Source organism: Thamnophis elegans, chromosome 13, assembly GCF_009769535.1.
Source record: "Thamnophis elegans isolate rThaEle1 chromosome 13, rThaEle1.pri, whole genome shotgun sequence".
Lineage (NCBI taxonomy): Eukaryota > Metazoa > Chordata > Lepidosauria > Squamata > Colubridae > Thamnophis > Thamnophis elegans.
Genome location: NC_045553.1, coordinates 29,518,399 through 29,531,986, shown reverse-complemented (window position 1 = coordinate 29,531,986; position 13,588 = coordinate 29,518,399).

Sequence of the window (13,588 nt, the reverse complement as noted above, 5' to 3'; positions counted from 1 at the left end):
CAGCCAGGCGCAGAATTAACATCAGACAGTGTCTACGACTCGTCAGTTGCAATAATGCAAAAGGCATGCAACAACAACACTTTTCTGAAGTAGTGACAATCCTAAGAGTTGGTTGAGTTCCACTCCAGTCTCACGCCTTGCTAAAGAAGAAGAAAAGGGAACAGGAGAGCAGAAAGGTGAAATGACACAACCTGATGTTGTGGGCAATCCATTCTGCAGAAAACATTTTTCCTGTTGATGAAATGGAACTTCTGAACCATTTTAAATAGAGGAGATTTATTTTTGCATTGGGCATAGTAACATTGTCATGCTCAAAAAGATGAACCATCACTCAATAGATGATGATAGATGATAGAGATAGATGATAGGTAGGTAGGTAGGTAGGTAGGTAGGTAGGTAGGTAGGTAGGTAGGTAGGTACATACATACATACATACATACATACATACATACATACAAACACAGATAGAATTATAATCAATTATATATATAATCTGATTATATATAGAATAACTCAAAAATAAAAAGATTGTTTTTCAATTTGATCTTCATTCATTCTCACTTAATGATTTTGGCAAACAGTCATGCCTCATTGCAGAATATGTAAGTACCTTTTTATCAACATTGGCATGCCTTAACTTATTCCATTTCCCCATTTTCTTCTCCTTCTAAGTTTTCATCATTTTCTGTATGCAATTACCCAATCAACATTCACTACAGCTCTATCTATCTATCTATCTATCTATCTATCTATCTATCTATCTATCTATCTATCTATCTATCTATCTATCTATCTATACATACACACACATACACATACATACATACACATAAATATGGTGTATATATACAGTGTATGTGTGTGTGTATACACACATGGACACACATATACGTACGTACGTACATACATACATACATACATACATACATACATACATACATATATATATATATATATATATATATATATATATATATATATATATATTAGATTTTTTACAACCCCTGGTAAGCCCCAATTATGGAAGGAAGCTAACTGATCTATACTAGTCTGCCTTTATTTATTTATCAGCACAAATAAAACACACACACACACACACACACACACACATATATATATATATATATATATATATATATATATATATATATATATGTGCTAGTCTTGTTGTATTCGGGTTTTTTATCGTGTAAGATTGAGATTGTCTTGGCAACGTTCTTCAGGCTGGTGTTTTCAGCTTAAAGCGTGGTCGGAGCTGCTGTCTTTCTATAAATCTTGGTGGGGATATGTGGCGTGCTGGCTTTGTTTCAGTAAGTGGACTGATTAGCCAGTCCACTTACTGAAGTGGACGTATCATGATTGGTAGATTGATGCTGATTGGTGCTGGCTGTGTGTCCGTTGCTGTTTTGTGTTGTAACGGCCTGGGTGATGGGTGGGGCTCGTTTGTATATGAGATATATATGAGATACATATGTATGTATGTTTGTATCTATGTATGTATGTATACATGTATACATGTATACACACACACACACACACAAATGATGCATATTCTTCACTGCATGTGCAATACTGACCAAAACTCATTTTGCATCTCAGTTGACATCATGGCATTGTCTGCCTGTCAACATACAAACACATTCACATCCCCAAACAACATACATCTCTTACCTCTAAGATCCAGAGTCATCTCATGGCGAGAAGCCCAGCAAACAAATTTAATAAAGAAATAAAGAAACAAGCAATAAATAACCACAGCTATTCCTGACACATTTATCTATGAATGTATTAAATAACAAAGAGAGTATCACACATCCTTGTCTTAGTCCCTGCTTACTTTTGCATCATTTGTTCAGCATTTAATTCATGCTCACACATGCTCTATTTCCTTTGCGGTATATACCACATATGTTGCATTCAGTAACCTGCTTTTAATTCCATACTTACCATCTGCTTTTTTCTAAATTAACAAATATACAATAAGTGTTATTATATCTGTGTGTTTCTCAATGGATTACTGAAGATCAAAAATCAGATATGCATCTCCTGCTTCACATAAAACCAGGGCTGGTATTCTACCAGTTCAGACCAGTTTGGGCGAACTGGTAGCTCCAACAATCAGCTGGGAGCGAACAGGTTCTCTCTGACTTTGAAGTGGGCACGCCTGCCCGCCCCTGTGCTTAATTCACCTATATTTCCTTTTCCGAAGCCCAGCTGATCAGTGCGGCAGAGTGGATTTCCTTGCCAGTAGTAATGCCAAAGTTAAATTTTCTATAAACAGCACACGGACAAGCTCAGCGAACCGGATGTTAAACTGGTAGGATTCCACCCCTGCATAAAACCATGTCCCAAAGTTTTATTACTGTCATCTTGAGCCTTTTAATCAAAATTCTGTCAAAAGCATTCCCAAGTTCTTTTACGAAGATAGCCGCCTCGTATTTTGTCTTCACTCTTGCTATCTTTTTCTTGATATAGTGCAACAATAACAGCATTTTTCCAACTGTCAGGCATAATATGTCGTAATGTTGAACAAGTCGTGCAGCCATAAGGCAGGGGTGTTCAAACTTGGGAACTTTAAAACTTGTGGACTTCAACTCCCAGAATTCCCCAGCCAACCATATCTTAAAGTTCCCAAGTTTGGACACCCCTGCTATAAGGAAACCACATACATATTTGAATCGTTTTCCGGTTACATCATCTGTTCCTTGAAAACCTACCATTTGTCAACTTTCTCACAGCATTTATGATTTTGTATCCTTCATATTGTTCTGGATGACTGCATTTATAAGCATTTCTTTCTGTTCCTCTCTTTAGCATACACAATCACTCCCATATAAATCTCCCCAAAAAATTCCTTCCAACTTTGTCTCCTGTCAGCTTCTTCCTACATGATTTCATCCCTCTGATTTTTAATTCCACTCATTCAGCGGGTGATTTCTTCTCACAGTCCCAAAATATCTTTGTATTTCCATCCAAAAAATAAATAAATGAAAATTATTTTTTCCCCTCTGGCTTTTTTAACCTTAAAAGTTCCCTCTTCTTATTCGTGATATTCTTGGAAGCTTTTGGTTTTTTTTTTCTAAACAAGATCTCTTTCAGCCTCGTTTCTGCAACATTCTTCCATTTTGCGGGGAGCATGGTTTTCTCTGAGCTTGGTGGTTTCCTTGCAGACATTTTCTCAGCCTCTGCTTCGTTATTTGCTTTCGGCTGCCATTGAAATGGGGAGGGGGGGCTGGTATTTGGGAGGGAAAGATTTGGTATGGGAGAGATTGTTAAAAGGGAGTTTTGTTCTTACCAACTACTGCGCATGCTGGTGTTTAGAGTTGGTCAAGGCCAACCGTCCTGCATACCAACCTGATGATGCCCCTTGGAGATGAAACCCACATGACACCTGAGGGATTTGCAGATTGGACAATGGGTTGGGGGTTACCGGGGGGAGGGGAGGGGGTCACATATTGATATGTATGATTTCGGGTTCCACCACAAAACCGCGAAGCCCTTATCCGCGCCGACATAAGTGTGGAGGCAAATCCGCGATGTCCGAAGCGCTAAGAAAAACATGACCCTACCGCGATGACATAACCGCGGAGGGCAAATCCGCGCCTACCGAAGCACCCTAAACCTAACCCTAAACCTAACCCTAAACCTAGCCCGTGCCCCGTCTGCTGCTGAGCTGGACCCTTCCCGCGGGCTGCTGCTGCTGCTGGGCAGCCTGCTTTGCCCTGTGCCCGCTGCCGCTGTCAGCCCACACAGGGCGCCCCTGTTGGAGCAGCAGGAGCAGCTGGAGGAGGAGGGCTACCTTTGGAGGTACAGAGGCAAAGAATGAAGCATGTATCTGGATTTGGATCCTAACACTTACCATAATTTAAATCGGCTTTAAAGCGCCCTTCTGTCACCGCGCTGTTGTTGCAGCGGTGATGACGCGCGGTGATGACGTCGCGGCTTTAGCGACGCAGTTTAATCACCACTATTTTGATGAGCGCGGTTTTATCGTGCCACGTGATTTCATGCTCTTTTGTGTCAGACCTTGCTTTGCTTAGCTGCTATTTTCATAACCAGTAAAAGTACTCTTAATTCTGCAAAATGGAGTTAAGTGGTTTCTTTCTTGGTTGCTGAGGGAGGCCGGCTTGATGTATTTCATTATTCAACTAGGTAACATCATCAGTACAAATATTTTCTTCTATTGGTACTTTTCTATATTCATTTTTTCTCATCCATGGCCTTGTTCAATTCATCCTCCCACCATGCACTCTTATTCAGACTTCTCATTAGCTTAGTGCCTACTCTTTGGTGGCATTCTGTAATTACTGTACTCCATCCTCTTTCCTCAGGTCCCCTTTCCAGTTATCCAATAGGGAAATTAAAATATCTTCATTTTTCCCCCCTATAAGCCTTGTACAAGCCTTGTTATCGTTTTAGTTTCACTTTATTCTTTTTTTCCATGTCCATTTTTTCAAAAGTTCTACTTTTGAAACTATTAAAAAAAAACCCTCTGTCTCACATTCAGAATTTTGCATTAACCTTGCATCCTTTTGTAACCTGTCACTGTTTATCAGAAAGAGACAAATTGTGTTTTAGACTTGTATTCAATCTTCTGTTGTGAACATGCGTGGATTTATGCTTAAACTGTGCTTAAAACAAACACAACATTTTCTAAGCAAATGCTCATGAAAGAATCCTCATTTCATTCTTTCTTGGGTTTTTGGATGTTCCATAAGTTGTTTCTGTACTCTCATCTCATGTCATATAACCCAATATTTTTTGTGAGATTACCTTTTAAAAATATTGTGCAATTTTTCTCTCAAAATAACCTAGTTCTCCTAGTTATCACCATTCATTAGAGCATTGCATGCAACTACTGCAGGGGTGGATTGCTGCCGGCATTACTGCTGGTTTAGCGCGCAAAAAAAATGTGCATGCACATTTGCACCTAAAAGGCTCTGCACATGCGCAAAATATTTAAAAGGGGGGGATTACATTTCTGCAATGAAAATTGTTCCGCACATGCGCAGAACTGAAAATCAAGATGGCGCCCCCGGAGGAGAACTGGTTCGGGGGCATGGCAGGCCTGGGGCACTGCTGGTTCCAGCAACCTAGGCCGCCAAGTTACTACCGGTTCAGCCAAACCAGTCTGAACCGGTAGGAGCCCACCTCTGAACTAGCATCAAGCTATGAATTCCTATTTTCAGACATATTCACCATAATCTACAGTAGATGACACCAATTTGTACTTTTTAATATACATCTATTCCGAACTGAACTTATATTTTCACTTTCTTATATGCATCCATTAACTCTCCCCACAATATCTTACCACCTTTATTTAAATGTATTACACTCGTCCCAGATTTTTTAAACTTCATAAGCATATAACATATTTATTTTCTTTCATTCATTTTATTATCAATTTGTGTTCTTTATATCACTACTTTAAGTTATTTATAAAAATAAATAAATGTTCCATATATCATGATAATTTCAAGATGGGCCCATAAATATTAGCCTCCATTACCCAGTATGGCTTTAGTGAAGCAAAGCTGTTAAATCATAGATGCAACAGCCTAGATTAACAATTTTAGTCATTCCAGTGCCATAGTCACCATTCTGTGTTAATTTTAAGACTACCTCTTCTTTTCTAGCCTATTTTGGGTTCTGTTCCACAAACACAATTAAACCCAGTTTCATCTGAAACCCACTCATGCTATTCTGTATAGCTGTGATTTCTAAGCTGTAATTTCTAAGCTGTGATTTCTCATTGATTTAACCCAGTTTATGTGTTAGTCTTGAATGTGTGAACTTCTTTCTCCCATATGTATCTGCCAGAATCTTAAGAACCGGTACTGAAATGCTTTGCTCTTCTGATGTTCAAAAGGGTTATGGAGAGATAGAGAGATGCTTTCTTTGTGGGGGCATACAGTACCAAAATGATTTCCCAACAGAATCCTCCCTGCCACCCATCATTTTAATCTGCTTTTTTAAAAAAACAAAACAAACAACCTTTTGCTAGGTTTTTTGGGTTCCAAGAGAAGAAACATTTTCATCCCCCCCCCCCCCGGCCTTTTTACTATTTTATCCTTGTGAATAATAATCCATGTCGGTATGTCTCAGCATAATTCCGGAAGTTATTTCAACCAAACTTGGTGCACAGATGACTTACCCTCTGGAAACAAATACTGTGGGGATAAGACACCCCTAATACCCCTCGGTGTGTATGTTCTGTTAAGATACAGACTGTTGTGCCTTAAAATGGCTTCTACTGTACAGTGCAGTGGAGTTGCCATGGTAACGGCTTCACAGAATTCCACAAGGGGGTTCTCTCTGATAAGGGGGGTGGGGGGAACCTAACATTAGAAATTATGTTTGGTCTGGACATTTTCAACAAAGCTTTGATTATTAAGCATACCAAATGATCATGGATCAGCTAGCAAAACAACAAGGTGGTATCCCTTTCCTTGATGCTTCTGAGGGCACAGGGAAAACATTAGTAACTAATTTAATTGTTGACGAAATCAGGGCTTTTCCTGTCTAATACAAGATTAAGATAAATAAATCCCTCGGCAACATCGGGTTATCAGCTAGTATTTATGTAATTAAAATCTGTCATGCAAAATCAGGTCCTCTTATTACAGTCCAGTATTTGGGATCTTTTCTCCATTTTTTTTTAAAAAAGGGGTTGGATTGGATTGCTATTACTTCTCCCCTGCCTTTTTTTCCTCCTTAAGTACCCTGCACGACACCTACAGAAATAATGTTATGAGATATTGAAGAAACCAAATAAGAAAACGTCTCTTGGCATCTCTTCGCCAATCCCCAAGAAAGGCAGAATCTGAAGTGTTTGGCTTGCAGTCAGTTAACAGTGTTGCTGTAAACAGAGAAGAAGCTACACATTTTCCCAATCATGCCATCAGCAAGACAAGCAATTCCGATGTGCTATTGCAGTGCATATGGTCTACAGCCTCACACTTTTCATCGGCACCTAAGTAAATGGTGATGCTAGCAACCCCTCCTTCTGTCAGATAGACAATACAGCCATGTGCCCAGAAAATATGGGTAATTTTCTGTTGCTTGTAAACTGCACATCCTGCTCTCCTTAGTTGAAGATCACACATACGTAGAATTACACATACGCACCCACACACAAACTGTAGGCCCTCTTCTTCTCTGTGCTCACTGAAGCCTTTCCTAGCCATTGGTCCTCCGTGCTATGATTCCCCAACTTGCATCCACTTTCACGAAAGCCAGCCTTTGGGGAGACAGGATCAGTAGCTAAATTTGGCCTTTGGATTAAAATTCATTACCCACTAAGAAAATATCCTAAGTAGAAAAGTCAATCGGTTAGTTTTTTCTGTGATTTTCCTTAAGTGGAATCAAGATTTCCAATCTGAATAGGATAAGATAGGATAGGGTAGGGTAGGGTAGGGTAGGGTAGGGTAGGGTAGGGTAGGGTGGGATGGATGGGATGGAATGGAATGGAATGGAATGGAATAGAATAGAATAGAATAGAATAGAATAACAGAGTTGGAAGGGACCTTGGAGGTCTTCTAGTCCAACCCCCTGCTCAGGAAGGAAACCCTATACCACTTCAGACAAATGGTTATCCATCATCTTCTTAAAAACTTCCAGTGTTGGAGCATTCACAACTTCTAGAGGCAAGTTGTTCCACTGATTAATTGTTCTAACTGTCAGGAAATTTCTCCTTAGGTCTAAATTGCTTCTCTACTTGATTAGTTTCCACCCGTTGCTTCTTGTTCTACGTTCAGGTGCTTTGGAGAATAGTTTGACTCCTTCTTCTTTGTGGCAGCCCCTGAGATATTGGAAGACTGCTATCATGTCACCCCTAGTCCTTCTTTTCATTAAACTAGACATACCCAGTTCCTGCAACTGTTCCTCATATGTTTTAGCCTCCAGTCCCCTAATCATCTTTGTTGCTCTTCCCTGCACTCTTTCTAGAGTCTCCACATCTTTTTCATATCATGGTAACCCAAACTGGATGCAGTATTCCAAGTGTGGCCTTACCAAGGCCTTATAAAGCGGTATTAACACTTCACGTGATCTTGATTCTATCTTTATTGTAAGATTAACAGAATCTTGCAAAAGCATTTCCTTTTCCTTTATTTTTACTTTTCTGAAAAGTAGCATGGGTCCCTTCTGAAATGCTTCCTACACCCTCTTCTGCTTCTGTAGTCTGAAATACTTTTTGGTTTTCAAGATTGAACGTGACTCGGTGGCCCAGTGGCTAAGATGCTGAGCTTGTCAATCAGTTGAGTGGTTTGAATCCCTACTGCCGCGTAACGGAGTGAGTTAATTTTAATTAATATGAATATAATACCTTGGGTATCCATTTATTTCCTATTGTCATATTCTCCAATGCAATGTTTAGGAAAGCTCTAAGAGGAACACAAGCACACTAAGGGCCACAGATAGTTTGCACATGCTAGATTCTGAGCAACCTCAGGAAGGAGAACCTCATAGATTAAACAATAAGAGAACAGTTTTACCAGCAATAGTAAGAATGATACAGACCTTAAGTGATTCAGAAATATAACTCCCATGAATTATAAGGCTGCAGCATCTTACTCTATTCTTGTGAAGGTAACCAAGCATTTCCTTCAAGATTCTTATTTGCTGGATCAGATTCTATGCTGGGAAAATTGATGGATCGGTACAGGATTGTAGCCTAAACAAAACAGTGCCCCATTGAATTAGTCAGGATTCCATAAAATGTTACTGATTCTAGTAGGTCTTAAATGAAAATAATACATGTCGACCCAATACAATATGGTTCCACCACAAAACCGCGCTCGACTAAACCGCACCCGACTAAACCGCGTTGCTGACGTCATCAACAGGGCGACAACAGCGTGGAGACAGAAGCACACTGTAAACCCTAAACCTAAAATTAACCCTTAAACCTAAACCTAACCCCCCTAAACCTAATCCTAAACCTAATCCTAAACCTAACCCTTAACTTAACCCTAAACCTAAACCTAATCCTAACCCTTAACCTAACCCTAAACCTAATCCTAACCCTTAACCTAACCCTAAACCTAACCCTAACCCTTAACCTAACCCTAACCCTAACCCTAACCCTAACCCTAACCCTTAACCTAACCCTAAACCTAATCCTAACCCTTAACCTAACCCTAACCCTAACCCTTAACCTAACCCTAAACCTTAACCTAATCCTAACCCTTAACCTAACCCTAAACCTAATCCTAACCCTTAACCTAACCCTAAACCTAACCCTAACCCTTAACCTAACCCTAACCCTAACCCTAACCCTAACCCTAACCCTAACCCTAACCCTAACCCTAACCCTAACCCTAACCCTAACCCTAACCCTAACCCTAACCCTAACCCTAACCCTAACCCTTAACCTAACCCTAAACCTAATCCTAACCCTTAACCTAACCCTAACCCTAACCCTTAACCTAACCCTAAACCTAACCCTAAACCTAACCCTAAAGCTAACCCTAAAGCTAACCCTTCCCTTAAGTTGAATCGGCTTGCTTTCAAAGCGCTATTTAAAGCACCCTTCTTTCTCCACGCTGGCTGTTGTCGCCCTGTTGATGACGTCAGCGACAGGGTTTAATCGGGCGCAGCTTAGTCGAGCGCGGTTTTGACGGGTCACGTACAATATAGATGAAAAATATCTCGTTCAGATTTTGTATTTTCTGGGGGAAACTACTCAGAGTCCTATGGAGTGGGCTGCCTTAATAAATTAAACAGTGTTGGAAGGGACCTTGAATGTCTTCTAGTCCAACCTGCTCAAGCAGGAGATCCTATATCATTTCAGATAAATGGTTGTCCAATCCCTTCTCCAAAAACCTTCAGTGTTAGACCACCCACAAATTATTTTGGTAATTTATTTTGTAGAGTAAATAAAATAGAACTATGTGCCCAACTAGCTAAGCCTTCAGTTTAATTCAGAAACTATAGGTAGTCCTTGACTTATGACCACAATTAAGCCCAAAATGTCTGTTGTTAAGTGAGATATTGGCTAAGTGAGTTTTGCACCACTTTATAACTTGCCAGTTATTAAGTCAACCATGGCAGTTGATAAGTTAGTAACATGGTTGTTAAGTGAATCTGGTTTCCTCATTGACTTTGAGGTCACAAAAGGGGAGCACATGAGCTTGGGACACAGCAAAGGTCATAAATATCATTTGCTAATTTTGATCACATGATCATGGGGATGCTGCAAAGGTTGTAAATGTGAAAAACTGTCATAAGTCACATTTTTCACTGCCGCTGTAACTTTGAATAGTCACTAAATGAACGGTTGTAAGTTGAAAACTATTTAACGTATTTTTCGGAGTATAAGATGAGCCTCAAAAAAGAGGCTGAAAATCTGGGTACGTCTCATACACTGAATACAGCAATTTTTTGCCTCCTGAAGCCCCACCCCCTTCACCAAAATGGCCATGCATAGATTTTAGGAGGCTTTCAGAGAGCTCCTGGGGGCTGGGGAAGGCAGAAATGAGCAAAAAACAGGCCGTTTTTTGCCCCCTCATCCCCCAGCAGCACTCTATAAGCTTCCTAAAGGCTATCCATTCCGTTTTTTGACAAAAAATTGCCCCCTTTTTGCAAAAAATGGCCCCCTTTTTGCAAAAAATGGGTCATATTTTGCTCATTTTGCCCCCCCCACACACAAACACCCTTAGGAACACTCTACAAGTAATAGCTAATAGCTATTCATGCCATTTTTTTATTAAAAAAGGGCCCGTTTTCATGAAAAACTGGCCATTTTGGGGAGGTTTGCAGAATGCAAAAACTTTTCTTTTTAATTTTCCTCTTCAAAACCTTGCTGTGTCTTATACTCCGCTGTGTCTTATACTCTGAAAAATACAGTATATTCAATGGGACAGATTCCTCCACTACACACAGAAGTAAACTACACATACTACTTTTTTTAACCTCCTCACTCTAGAATAACCTGTCCTTCTATGAAAAGCCAAGGAGCTGGGTTTTTAAAAAAAATGAATTATACCATAGAAAATAATATAACACACCACTCAATCAAAATCAACATTGAATTTTCCTATTTTTTCAGGTGTGTTTATGTGCCTTTATGTCAGAGGGCAGATTCCATTACTATTCATTATACTGAGAAGTTGAATGCATAATATTTCATATCTTTTAGACGTCCAAGACCTTAAAAATACTAACAAAATAAAAAGAAATGGCAAAAACATGGCCAACCTGGGAAAAAATGTGGCTTAGTACACATCAACTAAAAAGCAAGTGATGAAACAAAATCATGAATCATGCACCATGAAATCTTGATGCAAACCCTACTTGCATTCTGACATCAGACATAAGTGTCTAAGGCACAGGGTGTGTATCATGGCATAATATAAGCTTGTATTTTGCTTTCCTCTGAATCTTTATGTTAACATTTAAAGGGTATGTTATTATCGGTGCATTAACACAACTGAATAGGGGCTTGAAGCTTTGGGTGGAAATACAATTAATTGCCTAGGAAAAGAAAGAGGGGGAGGGAGGGAGGGAGGGAGGGAGGGAGGGAGAAGGAGAGAGAGATGTAGGATTGGCAAGAGGGTTCTGTCAGGACACGAATAGGAACAGCAGAGAGCAAACTTCCAAATCACTAAATTAGTATTATATAAGTATTAAATATATAAATATTACACTGTATTTAAATAACTAAAATATTCACTGTATATAAATAACTAAATTCGTAGACCAGCGAAATGTTGTGGACATAACAGTTGGCTTTTGAAGGACATTCTGAAGCTGTACTCCTAAAACTACTATTATTTAAATAGTAGTTTAAATAGAGCCAGCAATTAAAAAGGGGGGGGGGGTGATGATCACTATTGCATGGTTGAATCCATATCTCCTTTTAACAAGAAAAAAAGTGGCAGAGTTTCTACTGTGTGGTTGCAGATGTCATCTTGACTTTTTATCAGCAGATGCTCCTTTTTAGTTGGGCACTTTTATACAAAGTCCTAGTGGACAACCATTTAAATAGGAGGCAGCCTTGTGCAGCAGCTGCCAAAAAAGCCAACACAGTTTTAGGCTGCATAAACAGAGGGAGAGAATCAAGATCACATGAAATGTTAATACCACTTTATAATGTCTTAGTAAGGCCACACTTGGAATACTGCATCATTTTGATCACCACGATGTAAAAAAGATGTGGAGGCTCTAGAAAGAGTGCAGAGAAGAGCCACAAAGAGGATTAGAGGACTGGAGGCTAAAACATAAGGAACAGTTGCAGGAATGGGGTATGTCTAATTTAATGAAAAGAAGAACTAGGGGAGACATGATAACAGTCTTCCGATATCTCAGGGGCTGCCATAAAGAAGAGGAAACTAAGCTATTCTCCAAAGCACCTGAGGGAAGGACAAGAAGCAATGGATGGAAATTAATCAAGGAGAGAAGCAACTTAGGAGAAATTTTCTGACAATTAATCAGTGGAACAACTTGTCTCCAGAATTTGTGAGTGCTCCAACTATAGGTTTTTAAGAAGATGTTGGATAACCATTTGTCTGAAGTGTTGTAGGGTTTCCTGCCTGAGCAGGGGGTTGGACTAGAAGACCTCCAAGGTCCCTTCCAACTCTCTATTCTATTCTAAAATTAACTCAGGACAAAATCTAAACTTAATTCACTTTTGATTTTTATTAAATTCAGCTCATATGAACATTTTTCAGTCATGAATTTCATAACGCCGTCTTTCAATTACATTAAAAGTAAATTCTGGAAGCAAGATAAGGACCTACCAAAGTTGTCCCAGGTATAAACTTTCAATCTCTTTATATCCGTAGGTGTTTATTTCCATTTTATTTAACGTAAAAGAGAACATCGTTTGGACAGCAACAGAATTCTATTGTATTTGATAAGATTGCACCTTTAAATACAAGTCAACTTTTTCCCTCTTGAAGTTCACCCTTAATTATAAGAATGAGAACATTAGTAGGCAGCTCTCTGGTGCCATCCTATGGCAAACTCAGAAAATAGGAAATCTATTTGAAAGCCCTTTATAAGAACATTGGAACTGGTATCTTTAAAAGTGCTAGGAGTTCAACCATATTTTGGCTATACTAGCTGAGCTTTTTTGCTTTCTGTATTTACACCACATAGAGGTTGTTAGAGTTATATGAAGCTTTGATTTGGAGATTCAATTTGAAGGCAGTTCTAGAATCTTTGGACCAAACTGACTTTATGAATGGGATCTATCATACACTGCAGGGAATCAGATGTTGCTGACTCAATATGCATGCAGAATTTCTTTTTTTTTACAAATGAACTAGGAAAATGGATAACTGGATTTGACACTTTGAATCAAAGCATCAGATTGTCGAGTCGGATTGGATAGACCATCTAAAAGAAATGGACAGTTTCAATCAGTTGTAAGTTAATTCTTGGCATAACCTAGAAAGAATTTCCATTGTGCTAGATGCAAGCACATAACAAGACATGGCACAGTTACAACAAGCACTGAAGGAATGCTACGTTCCTCTGAGGGGAAAACATCATGGGGAAATCAGCCAATAATAAAGGCAAATATTTTTAAAAGTGTACTTAAAAAACAGGTCGCTTCAAACAAAAGGAGAAGTTCACAATC